We start from the raw sequence: 15685 nt of genomic DNA on the forward strand, positions 1-15685 counted from the left end.
CCCAACTGCAGGACTTCTGCCAGGAACAGACTACCCATGGAAGTGGGGCGGGGGGGGAAGAGGGGTGCGGTGTAGAGAAATCACTAACCTACAAAAGAAAAGGCCAACTTTCCTCTTTACATTCCCTTTGCTCTTCACTTTTAATTATTTTCATTCTCATGCCTCTGTCTTAATTTCCCCCTTATTCACTTTCCTCCTCTGCAAACCCATACACAAGAATACTTTCTCTTCTCCCTTATTCTTTGTCTCTGCTGCACTCCTGGGGTTCTCCATTCTCTTACATGCTCCCTTTGCTATCCTGTTTGCTTTTCCCCCCACTCCAAATGTTAGCTGCTTCCCACTGTTTGACTCATTCTATTTTGCCCCCGCCTTTTCCTATTTTTTCCCCCAATCCCTTAAGTCTTGCCTATCCTTCCACTCTCTGGTCCTGTCAAGTGTACAGAACCTGAATCCTGCTGTTCCACCTGTCTCCATCCTTCCCACTCCTCCTTTTGTCCATGTCCCTTGCTCTTCACCTCCCTCCATCTACCTACTTCTATCCCAGATCATGTCCATCTCCCACTTCAGGGAGTGGGACAACTGTGTGCACCAACAGATAGCAAGAGAAGCATGAGAGGCAAAAGAAAGCCTTTAGAGTTAGAAATCCTAGAGGAGACTGCAGCAGGAGCTCCAGCACAAGCTTGCAGTAAGAAACAGTGCTGGGCCCCATGAAGAGAAGGCAAGAAGAGGTCTGTTTGTTTTTGTAAGTATCGGCTCAGAAATGAATATTGCAGAACAGCCATTTTCAAAGAGAATAATTGTCTCATATCTAGTTTGAACTGCTACAACTCTGTCAGCATCTCAACATATTCCATTCCTAAACAAATGCCACAACACATTCATCCTTATTACCTTTAAACACTCATCATAATCAAAGAGATTAAATATGTAAATAATAAAACAAAAAACAAAAACAGTATTGGTTGGCTGAACTGCTTCCCAAAAGTTCCAAAGTCTCTCCCAATTCCTATCATCATCTACTGAAATGCCCAAATGATTCTTTGGCTACTTGTTAAGAATCCAAAAGGTCCTAATCTCATTATTGCCTTGTCAGCAGTTCTTGTCAGAATGTTGTTGGCCATTAATCACCTGCTGTTGCAGTCAATCAGAACCCTGTGAAGTACCCAAAAATATCAACAAAATGTTTAGTTTATTGGAAGTTTTTACCTGCTAAAGTGGCAGCTAGCCAGTAAATGCTATAGAATGCTTAGTTGGCTAGCTCCAAGTTATGTAACAAATTTCTTTCTTTTAAACTAGTTTCCCAGAAATGATTGCATGATTTAAATAGTTTAATCATGCAGTGAATCCAAAATGTTTCAAGTATCATATTCCAAAATTTATTATTTGATCCTGCCAACGCTGAAAAGTAATTGTCAGATGAAAAAACACCTGAATTGTTAGAGTTCCACTTAAATGCTAAATCACATGCATTCCCATTACTCCAACTGTAGATATAAATTTAAACAATACATATTTCCAACCCAAAATCAGAGCATATCTGGGACAAGGTTTCCTTCTCTTGTTGACTTCAAACTCAGACACAGGAATATCTGATAATATTCGAAGTCTCACAAGCTGCTAACATATTTAGCAAATGCAGATAAAGAGTGAACATTACACCAGAGCAATCTTACATGAGAAGATGAAATCAAGTTAATATGATTTTATTCACGGTATGAAATTCTTAAAAAAAATAGTGCAATAAAAAGTAAACGGATATTGTGGGAGAATAAAAAGCAAGTTGAATAGACAATCAAATATATAAGGGGAGGGAATCAAACAGTTAAGTTAGTCTCTGCTGCATGAAGACTACTTACAGAAGAAAAAATGGCTAAGACCTTCAAAACTGGGTGCTTAAGGTCAGGCTCTTAAATGAGTTAGAAAATGATTTAAAGTTGCATTGAGCTTTTCTGAAAATCCCATCGCTAATCCACTTTTAGGCACCTAAATTAAGTGGCCTGATTGTCATGAGTGCTGGGCCTCAAAGGACTGCCATTAAAGCAGAGTAGAGCTGCTGATTTTGAAAGTCAGGCAACTTATTTAGGCCTAAATGTGGATTAAGGATGGGAGTTTTTAGAGTTAGGCCAGCACTGAGCACTTCTGAAAATCCCATCTTTAATCCACATTTAGGCCTAAATAAGTCTTTCATGAGAGCTTTTAATCATTTACTTCATTATTTGAATTATGGGCTACAATGTAAGCAGAGTTAGGCCATCACTGCGCACTTCTGAAAATCCCATTTTTGAAGCTTAAGACCATGATCTTCAGAAATGGGTGCGTAAAGTTAGGCTTAGAAGCAGGAGCACGTAATGGATACAACATCAGCTTCATAGAGCTACTGGCACTGATCTTTCCTTGCAGATATGAACACAAACAGTGTTACAACCAAGGCAGGTTATAGCGGTAAGTAATTTCAGCAGCCAAAGATCAATTTCCACTCACAGTCATCTCGCTAGTACAATCAAGAATGATATGGAATATTCCAAAGTTCTTCAGCAAACGCAGTAACAAGGCATACACTATCCCCAGACTCTGAGGAAGACTGCTTCTCTTTGGGAAGTGAGTTTAAGACAGACATCTGAAAAGGGGAGCCAAGTTTAGATCACTTAGGCCTTGTCTCCACTACAGAGTTATGTCAACTTCAATTATGTCAACCTTATGCCACTTTAATGACATCAGTTATGCATGTCCATACAACGCTCCTTGTGTCGGCGGAATGCGTCCACAGCTTGTGCTCTTGCATAGACAGAGCGTGTTGCACTGTGGGTAGCTATTCCACTGTACAACTCACCACCTTCTGCCACTGGGATATCTGGAAATGGATCACAGTGCATCATGAGGGTGTGCTCACCATCTCATCATCCAGTTCAGACTCATAGACTTTAAAGTCAGAAGGGACCATTATGATCATCTAGTCTGACCTCCTGCACAATGCAGGCCACAGAATCTCACCCACCCACTCCTGGAACAAACTCCTAACCTATGTCTGAGTTATTGAAGTCCTCAAATCATGGTTTAAAGACCTCAAAGTACAGAGAATCCTCCAGCAAGTGACCGTGCCCCATGCAGCAGAGGAAGGCAAAAAACCTTCAGGGCCTCTGCCAATCTGCCCTGGAGGAAAATTCCTTCCCGACCCCAAATATGGTAATCAGTTAAACCCTGAGCATGTGGGCAAGACTCACCAGCCAGCACCCAGGAAAGAATTATCTGTAGTAACTTAGATCCCACCCCATCTAACATCCCATCACAGACCATTGGGCACATTAACCTGTTAATAATCAAAGATCAATTAATTGCCAAAATTAGGCTATCCCATCATACCATCCTCTCCATAATCTTATCAAGCTTAATCTTGAAGCCAGATATGTCTTTTGCCCCCAATACTCCCCTTGGAAGGCTGTTCCAGAACTTCACTTCTCTAATGGTTAGAAACCTTTGTCTAATTTCAAGACTAAACTTCCTAGTGTCCAGTTTATATCCATTTGTTCTTGTGTCCACATTGGTACTAAGCTTAAATAATTCCTCTTCCTCCCTGATATTTAATCGAGAGCAATCATATCTCCCCTCAGTCTGGATGTATGGATCCTGAATTGCTGACCAGTCCAGTGATGCGTATTATGAACACAACGCAGCTGGTACTGCAGTATTTCATGAACTGGGAAACAAAGTGCATCTGTGGTACCTGCCTTGCTGTGTGCAATGGAAAGAAACAATTCAAGATTGCTACTGGCATTCACGGAGCAGCTGCACATGGTGGACCATCAGTACTGCGCTCTGGAAACAAGCACTGAGTGATGGTATCGCATCATGATGCAGGTGCAGAATGGCAAAAGGGGCTACAGAACTTTAGGATGCACATGGCCAACTTCCAGGAACTGTATGCAGAGCTTGCCCCTGCCCAGTGGCGCAAGAACATCAGAACAAGAGCTGCCATCACAGTGGAAAAGTGAGTGGCGATCACTGTGAGGGAGCTGGCAAATCTAGATTGCTACCAGTCAGTAGCAAAACAGTTCAGAGTTAGAAAGTCTACTGTGGAAGTTGCAGCAATGAAAGTGTGCAGGGTCATTAATCATCTCCTGATACGAAGAACTGTGACTCTGGGTAATGTGCAGGAACTTAGATATGTGGTGCCTTTTATTCACAAGAAATAAATGTGTGATCAAAATTACACACATTTTACAAGAAAGAAAACAAAGACCAGCTTGTGAAATACATAGACTTTGTAAAGTCTATATGTCAACATATTTTGGCTTTGTTGGACAAGGGAGGAAGTGAAGTAAACACCAGATTCCAGGAACCTTCTAAAAGAATGACCTGCCAGTGAGCCACTTCATAGGCCTGGTCTACACTACGCGTTTAAACCGGTTTTAGGAGCGTAAAACCGATTTAACGCCACAACCGTCCACACTAGGAGGCACCTTATATCGATTTTAATGGCTCTTTAAACCGGTTTCTGTACTCCTCCCTAACGAGAGGAGTAACGCTAGTATCGGTATTACCATATCGGATTAGGGTTAGTGTGGCCGCTGATCGACGGTATTGGCCTCCGGGCGGTATTCCACAGTGCACCAGTGACCACTCTGGACAGCAATCTGAACTCGGATGCAGTGGCCAGGTAGACAGGAAAAGCCCCGCGAACTTTTGAATATTTCCTGTTTGCCCAGCGTGGAGCTCTGATCAGCACGGGTGGTGATGCAGTTAAAAATCAAAATAAAGAAAGAGCTCCCGCATGGATGATGTGGACGTGATCGCTGTAAGGGCAGGCAAATCTGTTCTATCAGCTCCGTTACAGAAGACGACATTCAAAATCATTTTTTAAATATCTCCAGACAGATGCCATAGCAGGGACTCAGCGCACTGCTGCGTGACAAGCGTAACGGAAAGCCAAAGAATCAAATGGACGCTCATGGACTGGAGGACTCAAGCTATCCCACAGTTCCTGCAGTCTCTGAAAAGCATTTGCATTCTTGGCTGAGCTCCAAATGCTTCTAGGGTCAAAAACAGTGTCCACGGTGGGTCAGGGCATAGCTCGGCAATTTACGCACCGCCCCCCCCCACCCCCAGAAGTGAAAGGGAAAACAATCCTCTCTTGACTCTTTTACATGTCACCCTATCTTTACTGAATGCTGCAGATAGACGCGATGGTGCAGCACTCAACAACAACATCCTTGCTCCCCCCACGCTATGGCTGGCTGATGGTACAAAATGACTGGTATCTGTCCTCGTCATCAGCCTATTGGCACATGGGGCAGTGCAAAAGGACTGGCAACCATGATGACCAGCATCTGTTAGGTCAATCAAGGGTGCCTGGTCCTAATTTTTCCTGGTAGATGGTGCAATATGGCTGATAACCATCATCGTCATAGCAACAGGGGGCTGAGCTCCATCAGCCCCCACCCTTCATGTGTAAAGAAAAGATTCAAGTGCCCCTGAACTAGCAGGGGGATGCTGGGCTACTCTCCTACACACTCCTTACTGTCCTGTCTGGACTATCATAGCAGCTGGAGGCCTCACTAAAGTCACTGTGTCTTATTCCTGCATTCTTTATTACTTCATCACACAAGTGGGGGGACAATGCTACGGTAGCCCAAGAAGGCTGAGGGAAGAACAGAATCAACAGGTGGGGTTGTTGCAGGAGCACCCCCTGTGAATAGAATACAGCTCATAATTTCTGCAGGATCTGACACAGAGCAGCTGTGCTCTCTGATACAGTGGTTCTCTAGTACACTTGCCCATATTCTAGGCAGGACTGATTCTATTTTTAGATACCAAAAAGGAGGGATTGACTCAGGGAGTCATTCCCAATTTTGTTTTTGCCCCTGGCTAAGAGCAGCCAGGGGCACTTATGACAGCAGCAAATGGAACAGTGCAAAAGGACTGGTAGCCACGATCATCTTATTACCAATTTATGGTATGGTAGATGGTACAATATGGCTGATAACCATCTCTGCTATCATGCAAAAACAAAAGCATGCTGCTGTGTAGCGCTGCTGAATCGCCTCTGTGAGTGGCATCTAGTACACATACGGTGACAGTCACAAAAGGCGAAACAGGCTCCATGATTGCCATGCTATGGCATATTCCAGGGCAATCCAGGTAAAAAAAGGCATGAAATGCTTGTCTGCCGTTGCTTTCCCAGCGGAAGGAGTGACTGACGACATTTACCCAGAACCACCCGTGACAATGATTTTTGCCGCATCAGGCACTGGGATCTCAACCCGGAAATTCAAAGGGGCGGGGGAGGCTGCGGGAACTATGGGATAGCTACGGAGTAGCTACCCACAGTGCAATGCTCCAGAAATCAACGCTAGCCTCGGACCGTGGACGCACACCACCGATTTAATGTGTTTAGTGTGGCCGCGCACACTCGATTTTATACAATCTGTTTTGTTAAACCGGTTTATGTAAATTCGGAATAATCCCGTAGTGTAGACGTACCCATACTCTTCATCCTCCCTTGCTTTCTTTTCCTGATCAACTGCACTGGAAATCAATATTAGCTCCATTGGAGTCAGCTTTGTTAATGTAATCATTACAGTTGGAACTCTGTTTTGCCATTGCTCTCTAAATCTTTAGCAAAAAGATACTTGCTCATTTTGCTGAATAATCCAAAATGTGGAAAACTTGGATAAAAATCTCCTGTGTTAGTAATTCAGCATTATTAGTTATGATCAACTAAAAAAATAGGGGCAAGGAGGCAGAGTCAGCAATTAGAATGGAAACCGTATTTGAACTAGTCACCATGAGCTGTAACAGTAACACAGTTGGGTGGGACAAAACAAAAAAGAGGTCAACTTGTTTTGGTTGAGTTGACAGTAATAGAGTTGATATGAGTTACAGAATTATCAGTTACTTTAATAGTAATTATATCAGTGAAATACTACATTTAATCAGAGGATGAATATGGCTGGTGGGAAAATTCATGTGTAATTTATTTGTAGTAACTTAAAAACAATTTAAAAAGTGATAAAAGTTGTTAATCTGTGTAAATAATATCCAGGTATACTTAAGTGAAATGAAAATGGAAAATGTTTTAAAAGTTTCTTTTTAATGTCTATACTACTTTGAATGTATGAAAATTTTACATCAGTTTTTATTACAGCTGATTGCTGAACTGACAGGGAGAAAATAAATATTTCCAGGTTTCCCTCCACTAGCACATTAATGAAAAGCACTTTTTAACTATCACTCTGAACAGAAACTGAAACATTAAATTTTGGAAGAACAGCTCTGACTTTATCTCAACTGACAATGAATAATGATGTCAGGCTTTACTTGTATTTAAAAAATGAAGGGCCTCTTCTGATCTTCTATTATTCCAGTTTCTTCTGCAAAATCAGATTATGCACATGCATGCACACCAGCTGATTTTACAAGCTATGTTCTCAGAAAATCTGTATTAGGAACAGGCCAGGTTTTGGGGGTTGCTTTAAGGGAATCTTTTCCCCCTGTACTTTAAACTGACTGGCCAGCATTTTCAAATATTGGCTGCCCAATCAGAGATATATTAGTATTCAGAGGATATGTGCAAAGAACTTTCTGAAAAATCAGACCCCTTTAAGATGTCTCTGGTTTGGTATCCAAAATCAGTAGTGGCTTTTGAAAGTATTTGCCACTGTCTTTTCAAAAGGCCATTCAAAATTATTTCACCCATGTTTTTTTAGATGAAGGGAGGCCTGTGCAATACATTATAAATAAAATAGCTCCTAACATCTAAGTTGACAATCTTCTATGATTATTTAATTTATATATGGCATACATGCTGCATTTTGTATTTCAGTAGCATCTCTCTCTCTGCTCCCATCTCCCTCCCTAACACACAGTCTCTCCTAAATTAAAGAAACAACCAATAATTTTCAAGGTAGAGTTGAACTTTAGACCCTTCACTGCAGAAGTGGGAACAAAGTTAGATACCACACAAGTAAGTTCATGTATGAAATTCTGTTTATCTTTAAAATACCACTTACTTTTCTGTCTTTAAAAAATGCCTATTTTTTTTGAGAGACCACTAAAGTTTCCGAACTAGCTAAAGGGGCAAAAAAAATAGGAAGAAACGTGAGTTTAATCAAGCTACACACATGAAAACAAGATGGTCAGTAATCAAATCTGATGTTTGCCATAGTGTGGAAACTAGGCTGAAATTAGATTAGTTAGAGGTAGAGGCTCAATAAATTTACATGAGAGTCTAAACCTGTTCTGGCTTCGGGGATTGTAGTTTGGTATTTCAGCTATTTGTAGAATACAAGGTAACAGTCACCCAAGCCAAAAAGTGGGATGATTTTCAGAGACCAAGTTATGTGAAGAGTCCTCGTCTTCCGGAGTGTTTTAAAAATGGAATGAATTGCCTAGACAGGTTGTGGAATCGCCATCATTGGAGATTTTTAAGAGCAGGTTAGACAAACACCTGTCAGGGATAGTCTAGATAATATTTAGTCCTGCCATAAATGCAGGGAACTAGACTAGATGACCTCTCAAGGTCTTTCCAGTCCTATGATTCTAAACCAAAAACAGGAATACATACATATAGATCAGCACAGAAAAGCTAAAGAGCAACTGAGTGGAGCTGAATCAAACTTAAATTCATCTTTGTGTGCAAGACAAACATGCAGCATTCATACAGTCTGCAAATGTATCTGTGGTATATCTAACATGGGCTGACCTTCAGCTACTGAGTTCAAAGCTAACACATACGCTCATGCCCATCCAGAGTGTGTCAGGGATATTTTTCAAAGTTTCATTTTTCTTCTTGTATTTATGTACATTGAAAAAGTTAATATGAAGAATGTACAAGTCCATTCTGAAAACACAAGATATTATGCAGCATATGAAATCTAATGAATAAGTTCATGAATTTTCTATTTTGCACCTACCTGATATTTAAGGTTCAAAGATCTAACTGGACAGGAAATGTGGGATGTACTGGGGTCGTTTTTCTCTGTAAAAACGACATATCACTGAAGATGACCATTTTCACTGATCAGATAAATATTTTACTGGTGCCCCATAATCCTTTTAAAGTTGCCTCCAAACCAAAGTTACTCTCCCCACGCAGTTCTGCATCCTACCACTGAGCATCTCTTTTGCCCCTTTTGATTAGGATTTAGCCTATGCTGACAGATTATCTCTGGAAAGGCCCCTGGCTGTGCCAAAAAGAACAAGTTAAGCGAAGGATTAACCAATACTCGCTCACTAATGCAGTCAAACTGTCACCAAGATCAAAGACTTCCACAAGAGACAGAAAGCAATTTCAGCAAATGTCCCTCAATGAATTAATGCAAAAAATACATGAACAATCAAACTGTGCCTGAGTGAAAGAATACAGTATTCTGCTTTCACTTCTCAGAACACTGTCTTTGTATTTTAAATGAAACTGTTTATTCTTTAAAAAAGTACTAGTGTCTTCTTGGCACTTCTAGTGAGACAAAAGACATCGTAAGAAAATCCTAAGTCTTACCCAGGTTTAATAGTCTTACAATAGGAAAGCATTAAACAAGTGATGGGCGTTATATAAAGAACCAAAATGGAATAGACTATTCATTATGTCAACAGTAGCTGAAGCTTCCCGTTGCCAGTATGCAAGCAGTAAGAAATTCATAATTATGGCCTAGAATATGTTAGACTTAATGCTTTGTGTATCAGTCTTATGAAGGAAATCATCATGACAGATATAAACTAATGTCTAATATTTTTTAGGGCACAAGATCTAAATGTTATAAGCAAATATTTACTTGGTAGAAGGATCAACGTTTACAGAACTGTTTAGGCATATGCATATTTTAAATGTCTCTCAATAAACTGGGACATGTTAAAACAAAACAAGATAGATGGGCATCAGAGACAAGCTGATGGGAGCATAAACCGGACTAGGAATTAGCAGCACCAAATTCTTAGTCACAAAAACAAAGTGGGAGAGTGACTTGGCATATTCTGGAAGTAGTAAATTCAGGATGTCACATTCCAACCTTTCCTACCAGCCAATCAATGATCCAGCAATGGCATCAACTCTGAGGAAAAAAAAAACACCACACTCACTCTTCTGGTGATAGGGAAGCAATTTTAATAGCTTCTAGCAAGAAAAAGGCTGAGGGGCTAGAGAACTAGATAAAAATAAGTGAATATGACTGATACATGCCTAAACAGATTTGCCTTTGTCTACATACCGCAGCTTCACAACTCTGCTCTTCTGGACACCTTGCCTTTGGTCTGTCCAGAATGAGATCTTTTTTGGCACGGTTTTCTTCCTGGAACATGGTGACTTGGAAGCAGCAAGACATGCTCTGTGCATCTTCCATTGCAATCACTAACTTCAGTGGATGTACCTTGTAAATGCAAGGGTCTCTCAGGGGACTCACAGACTACTCTAAGTCAAACTCACTATCCCTCACACAATCCAAAAAATTGGATCAAAAAACTGGCCCTGGAATTCATATACTGTGATATGAATGGGAAGATAACACTTTTTTTAAAATTGCTAATGTATAACTCAATAAAAGTTTATGGGAAAAAAAAGCTTTGTGACGCAGAAATATACTTTGTTTAAAAATGGCCAGACCAATTCAGATTTACCCAGAAAATACAACCGGGGAAAATTACACAAGCTGGAAGAAACTTCACAGGTTTTAAAAGAAAAAATATAAATAATGTCAGTGTATCCTGACAATGTTCGGTTTAATAATGGCCATATTAAATCTGAAGGGTTTGTGCCTCCAATACATTGAAAATAAAGCAGAATTTAATTAACAATAGCAACATTACTCTTTGGTTAAGCATTTACTATCATCCAGTGTACTGCATATCTGGTTTGTTTTGTCTGTTTACACCATAAGCAACTATTCGGAAAGGTCACCTGTGTCTTGAGGAACTGCTGAGTACACTGCCAGCACTTAATAATAATTTAATGTATTCATTAATCATCTAAAAAGAGGGAATACACCAAGCATTAATGAAATCCAAGAACAGAAGTTGCAAGACAGAAATAATATCAGGAGTCTAAAAGAAAACGTGGAACTTGCAACACATAGGAAATATGAACTTCACACATGCACTATGCACTGTCTTGCAAAACAGAGCTGAATATCTAAATCTTGCACCAAGTTCCATACGGACACACCCCATGCCCACACATAGTCCATTAACGTCACGTGCCTACACAAACCTCATTACAGATTTTTATACATTAAGTTTACCGATTTATAGGATGATACAGCCAGATCATCCTCTAAGCAAATGACTCCTACATAGGAACTGGAAATTCAGAGTTACTGCTTGTTCATTCCCTTGGGGAAAGTAGGATTTTGATGCTGATGCCATTACCATGACGCCACCACCACCACTTTGCAGATACAACATAAAGCAATTTCATCCAAGGATCCCAAAAAGTGTGCCACAAAGGTATTTATAGATTGTGCTCCCTATTGTACATCCACCAATTCCCATGTGTACATGCACTCAGTCACCTGAAAATTCAGGCAAATAAAATTAAAAAGGCATGTTAGACATGGGTCTTAACCTTGGGCAATGCCAACAGATCCCGGTCGCCACAGGCGGGATCGAACCTGGAGCCTCTGGAGCTTAGTGCATGAGCCTATACTGCATGAGATAAAAGCCAACTGGCTTCCAGATGTCTGGCCTTTCAGCCTAAAAATAGCCATATAACATTGTACCACCTCACTCCCTCTAACCAGCAGTTCCATATCCTAATTTGCCAGATTGCCTCCCTCCATCAATTCCTCTCCTCCTCCCGCCGCAATACATTTCTTCCACAAGGCTCACAAATGGATTCTCTCTCAGAATTAGAGCTGATCAGAAAATTGTCCCTCCCAGCAGAAAATTTGGAGTTTTCAACAGAAAACTGAAGATAAATAGTTCAGTCAAAATATTTTGATTTTAGAAATCCAATCACAGTGCCTCAGGCTCCCGTTCTCCTCCACAGGCCAGCCTTCCTAGTCAGACTAAATCTATTGTGATGCACTATGATGTCCCCTCTTGGTGACTAACATCAGTGCACTGTGGCAGTTGCATGGCTGTGATGCATCCTGGGAGATGAAATCGAACTGGGGAACCCAGCCCATAAATGAGAATGAGAACAGGAGGCACCTGAACTACATCAACCATGAAAGATGGGCAGCATTTCAGAATCTAAATGTTTTCACATGTTCTCTTTTTGGTTAAAGAAGTTGAAATTTTCCACAGACAGCAAGAATTTTTTTGTGAAAATGCATGTTTAATCAAAAAACATTTTTCCATTGAAAACAGTTATGGTAGAAGATATATGACCAGCCCTAGTCACACCCCCAGTTTTAAAATAATAGTTTAAGTTATCACCATCTTCACAGTTTCCCAGTTTGGTTTTGTTTGATCTTTGACTATTGTTCAGACTGTATAGTCTCTGGGACAGAAACCACCTTTATTGTGTCTTATTCAGCACTGAACATACAATCCCTGTTTAATAAATAGGGAGAGTTAAAACACCACCATCAGAACAGGATAATCCCACATAACCACCATGGGTAAACTAGAGTGTCATCTTAAGTTTTAGTTTAAATCATGAAGACAGCTGGATTCACATTTCCAATTTTTTTTCCACCCTTTTCTTTGGTAATTACCTCTTCATTTTATTTGTTGAATTCTCTCTTCACTACCCAGTAAAAGTCAATATACTGCTCTCTCTTTTCATTGCTAATAGTTAATTTGCAAAATTATTAAGATTAATTCTGCTGTGTGAAGAAATTTGGAAAGTTCACAATATGGCAGCACAAAAACTAAAAATAACTTCATTAATTTAACGTTAAGGATTCCTGACAACTACTCTCTAGAGAAGCATTTGTACTCAGAATGTTTAAGAAAACATCAGCATTTCATCACTATGTTTATACTTTTTAAAAGATACAGTATGATTAATGAAGAAAAATAAATATGGAGAAGCCTTACTATGTGCCAAATTAAGAAGAGAACTTGACAAAATAGGCACTTCTCCTTATGAGTAACTTGAAAGTAACTTGGTGTTTTTCGTTACAACCTCAGCTCCCAGCAGGTCATACATAAACCATGATTGCTGCAGTTCAAACAAAGGTCTGTCCAAAGGATGGGCTCAAGGTGTGGAGAAATTATTATTGAAACACCAGTGCCAAGCTTCTCAACCTCTTTTTTCCATTTTAATAGACTGGGCTCAACCAAACAGCTCCGAGAAAGGTCGTTAAATAAAAAGAGAACCACCACCATAACTTCAGTTTCTGCTCATTACTTTTCCCCTTCTTATGGCAAATAGACATTTATGTACCATAAACAAAGCTGGTCAAACTGCCGGTATTTTCTCTAACATGCTCACGCGACCCCTATAGCTTATGGAAGAAGCTATACCTACCTCTGGATATGCTAGGAGATATAGCAGTGATATACAAAAACATCACCTCTTATTTTGAAGCTTCAGCTCTTTTGGAGTTATTTATATAGCATGGCATATTTGGAAAAAATGTCTCTCTAACAAAAAGTGTTCACAACTTAAAGTTGTTCATTAATAAGCTTCTAAATCACTCGTTACCCCTGCAAAGAACATACCAGCAAGCTAGCAATTCCACAAAATTTAATTACATGGAGATACAAAGAGGAGGGGGGAAAAAAGACCACACAAACTTTTTACACTAATTCAAGGGCTTTAACCCAGCTTTTCTTATAAGAAAGGACTAACTTATACCTCAACCATGCACAAGTAAGCACTAATGTAGATCCTTCAAGTCAACGGGACTAATTACAAGGATCCCCCTGCAGGATGAGGGCCTTAGTGAACACAGAGATGACCTAGGCTAGAGTGCCATGATGGATTTTGGAGTTACACTCACAAGAATGCCACTGAATACCAAAGAATTCTTACGTCTTTACTAAAATCTTGATCTCCTTCAGAAGAATCCTTATTAACAAGTTTACTTTGATAAGGATGGAGATGTTGAATGCTCACCTGCAGTGCTTTACTGTGTACACAGAACTTCTTTTCACAGGTGATGGACCCCCACTGTATATTTCCAAGCAAATGATATACACCCATCTACTCTTATAACATGAAATGTACCTGAAAATCTTGTTAGAGTTTTGCATTCATTAATGGAAGTGCCAGCCACAGTGGTAGATGTTTAGGTTTTGTGGTTATAGTTTCCAGTGCCTTACTTACTGTAGTTCTTTTGATGTTGGTGCCTGATGTGAAACATTGTTTGGACAGCCATGGGGTGGAGCTGCCTAGCTTTTAAGTATGCCAGAGAACATAGACCACCACAGAGTAGCACACAAGGGTCCTTATATCACAATTAGTAAGATCCTGTCAGGAGTGCAAATCCAGAACTACCAAATATTAGGGACATTTCAGCTTATAATCATATTTTACAGACAAAATAACATTCCAGAAAAAGGAAAAAAATACCACATAAGTTCCAAAATACATCAAAGTCCAAAAACTGTGGGAGAATTGAAAAAACTAAACTAGGATAGGTCTTACTGCAGCATACATGCAGCAAATAAATAATACTTCTGCTGTCCCCAGGGAGAGTCTTATCCATCCAAAAAACAAAACATGAATACAATTATAAACCAGGCTGGCAAAATCAGTGACTACTAGTTGACAAATAAGATGGGAATAATTTGTGTCTCTCTCTTTTCAGTAAGAGGGGGAAGAAAGAAGTGAAATCCATTATTTGAAACCCTACAGAAATAGTGAAACACAATACTGCAGAATTCCAAAATAATATCTCTTTTTTATAACCATATAAATGTAGTCCCCTGGCACTACAGAGTTACATTAACAGTACCCTGTTAAAAAAAAAAAAAAAACACAAAGCAACTCATTTTCGACTCATTATTTCAAGTGGGAGGGATGTGTGGCCTCATGTGAGAAAGGGAACATGCCTAAGTTATTACTGCAGGAAAGCAATCTGTCAAAGCCTGGTCATTTTGGCATGGTGAATACCACTGGTGAGATCAGAGAGTCAGATTCTGCTTGCAATTACTGCTAAAGGACCTTGGATACAGGCAGCCTGCTATTAATTATACCCTGGCCTCAGACACTTGGACTTTTCAAGTTCCCAGTGTCTTCTGTTTTGTAAGAGTTATCCAGTTCTTGGATGTTATTCATGTGTTGTGTTACTCTTAAGTGTAATTAACAATTCAATTAAAATTTCACAGCACGTTAGCATATTCAGTTATTTATGCTTGCTAAAGTAAAGTCCAAGACAGATAAAGTGAATTCAATCTCAAAATTCTGACTTCAGAAATCATGCTTTGATTGGGATGGCAGGGAATGTCATGTTTGAGGATATACATATGGAAGAGTGTGCTTGATACCCTCGCTCCACTAGTGGTACCATTACAAAGGTAAATTTCCATTTTGGTAGAAAACAAATTCTACATTACTTTAATGATGTAACTTCTTGCACTGTTTTAGTAAATTACAAATGGAGTACTACAGCAATTAACGTGTATAAAAAAAGTCTCCACCCAACTAAAAACACCTTTAATTTTAAATTACCTCTTTTTGTTTTATTAGTTTACCTTCCAGTGTGAGATTTTTCCTGAAAGATTAACTCCAGGTGGAAAGTGGAAATGGCAATAAAATTAATCTAAAGGGTATATTACATAGGAGCTCTATTATAGGAGATAACGA

The 15685-nt window shown here is 39.7% G+C and overlaps 1 protein-coding gene across 6 annotated transcripts in view; it reads right to left on the reverse strand.

The window, feature by feature from the left end:
- LRMDA (leucine rich melanocyte differentiation associated) overlaps positions 1–15685 on the reverse strand; it is a 970675-nt gene that overhangs the window by 851697 nt on the left and 103293 nt on the right. The window lies entirely within an intron of this gene.

Source organism: Mauremys reevesii, linkage group 7, assembly GCF_016161935.1.
Source record: "Mauremys reevesii isolate NIE-2019 linkage group 7, ASM1616193v1, whole genome shotgun sequence".
NCBI classification, from domain to species: Eukaryota; Metazoa; Chordata; order Testudines; family Geoemydidae; genus Mauremys; species Mauremys reevesii.